Source organism: Daktulosphaira vitifoliae, unplaced genomic scaffold, assembly GCF_025091365.1.
Source record: "Daktulosphaira vitifoliae isolate Bord-2020 unplaced genomic scaffold, ASM2509136v1 Scaffold_1, whole genome shotgun sequence".
In the NCBI taxonomy this organism is placed as follows: domain Eukaryota; kingdom Metazoa; phylum Arthropoda; class Insecta; order Hemiptera; family Phylloxeridae; genus Daktulosphaira; species Daktulosphaira vitifoliae.
The window spans coordinates 59378930-59381217 of NW_026099572.1; the positions used below are offsets into that span (position 1 = coordinate 59378930).

The 2288-nt window shown below is 24.0% G+C and overlaps 1 long non-coding RNA gene across 1 annotated transcript in view; it reads right to left on the reverse strand.

Moving 5' to 3' along the window:
- LOC126909308 (uncharacterized) overlaps positions 1-2288 on the reverse strand; it is a 200797-nt gene that overhangs the window by 951 nt on the left and 197558 nt on the right. The window lies entirely within an intron of this gene.

The window sequence follows — 2288 nt, forward strand, 5'->3', positions numbered from 1 at the left end:
TTTTTTTTTTCGTTATAGTTATCAGTTTATTTGAGGTGTCGTTTATTGGTGATCGCGTAGTTTGGTAAACATAAGCGTTTATTTTTTACAAGTTGTATTTTATTACAGTTGTGATTGTCGTTTCTGCTGCACATTTTTAGAAATATTAAACATTTATAAATTTAATTAATTAAATCCAATTCGATATTTAACATACTGGTAAGCATAAAACATTTAAATTATAATTAATATTATAAGTAAAATCGGAATCGCGGGGTCAACCGGAACAGTTTAAGAAATATCTGTTTAAAATACACGCAACTTCTTCAATCTTTGATAAAATGATATGGTCGCACTTTTAATAGCTTCTAAATGACATTCAAGTTCACATGCAGTTCTCTCATGCGACAAAAGTTCAATATGCATAAATTATTAACGCGTCTTTTTCAACAAATTTTTTTAAAGAAAAATCATATACGAAAAACTATCAGCTACGAATAAAACGATTTGAGTAAGACCTATAGTAACACTTTTATTGAATAAATATACATGCTATAAAAAGAGTTAAGTGTTGAACCAACAGAGAGAGAAAATAAAAGTTATGAATCAACAGAAAGTGAATTTAGAGCTCAATGTTTTGAAGCATTAGATTCTATACTTTCTAGTTTATGTTGGAGGTTTGAAAAAATGTCACAAATAGCATCTGATTTTAGTTTCTTGTCAGGTAACTCATTATCAACTATGGAGTCTGAAAACATAAAACTTTGGGTTAATGACTTAGCATTAAAGTACGATCGGGATCTGAATGCTACAGAGTTATACTCTGAAATTGAAAGCTTTAAATATCAGGGCCCATTATTAATGACCTCATTTGAGAAGGCTACCCACCTAGATATTTTAAAACATATTCATAAGTACTGTTTCCAAGACTTATATCCTAATTTAGAAGTAGCATTAAGAATATTTTTAACAATTCCTGTGACTACTTGATCAGCAAATTATAAAAATTCGAAGTAGAGTTAAATTTTACATTTTTGTATACATTACGATAATTTAGGAATCTAAAAATATTTTACTTTAAGCTTGGTCACTACAAACTCTGAAATAAATTTTAATTCAATGTAAGAAAAGAAATTCTCTATTTAGTGATGTGTAATGTACTACAATTTATCTCAATAGTTGCTTTAAATTATGCATTCAGGTTGATCAATTTATTTATTATTATTAACTTTAGGACTTGATGTATTAAAAATTAGTATGGTCATAATTTCAAATGTAAAATACTATAGTTTTTCAGTATAATTGCGAAGTTGAGAAAGTAATTAAAATAGTAGTGGTTTGATTTCAACATAAAAGCCCAAAAAACTATAAACTCAAGTTTCAATCATTCAATATTTAATCTTATTTTATTTTCCTTTAGTAAAATACATTTGTTTAAATTAAAAATTAACAAAAAGTTTTTTGGTGATGTGTAAAAGAAAAAATTTTTATTAATAAATTATTCAAAATACATTATGATTAAAAGTCGAGAAATTATTCATAAATTCAATTTACAAATTTGTTTAATGGTCTGAGGAATTTAAATGAGCAAAGCATTTATTTTTAATTAAAAAGAAAATTTGACGTAATTTTGTAACTATGTAGGTAATTTTTAATTAGTATTTCTAACATGTTTAAATTACATATTAAATAAAGAAGTTTTAAATACAATTTTTTTTTTGGAGGAGGTTATTTAAAAAAAAACAACTTTGGTACTTGGTAAAATCAATTAAAAATAATATAAGGAAGTCTAAAAAAATTGTCATCAATCTCTACTTCTAGTAGTATCTCTACTATATGTTATTTCAAAATACTAATAATATGTTTGCATTTTATTTTTTATATGTAAATACTCATTTTTTACTAGCTAGTAATAATATCAAAAATTAGAAGTGATAGAAAAAGTCTAATTTTAGATTTAAAAACATGAAAATTTGAAAAGTTGATTTAAAATAGTATATTTTTGATTCTGATGAATGTTTCTTGTAGTCCAGTGTTTTTATTCATAAGTGACAAAAAATTCATTAATTTGTTAAAATTAAATATTATCTACAAATTTTTTTATATGCAAATACTATTTTTTAATAATATTAAAACTTAGAAGTGATAGAAAAAGTCTAATTGCACATTTGAAAACATTGCGAAAAGTTGATTTTGAATAGTATATTTTTGTTTCTGATGAAAGTTCCTTGTAGTCCAGTGTATAAAACTTATAACTTTGTTAACTGTTATAACTTTAACAAAAATGACCAAATCAGTATAATTTTTTT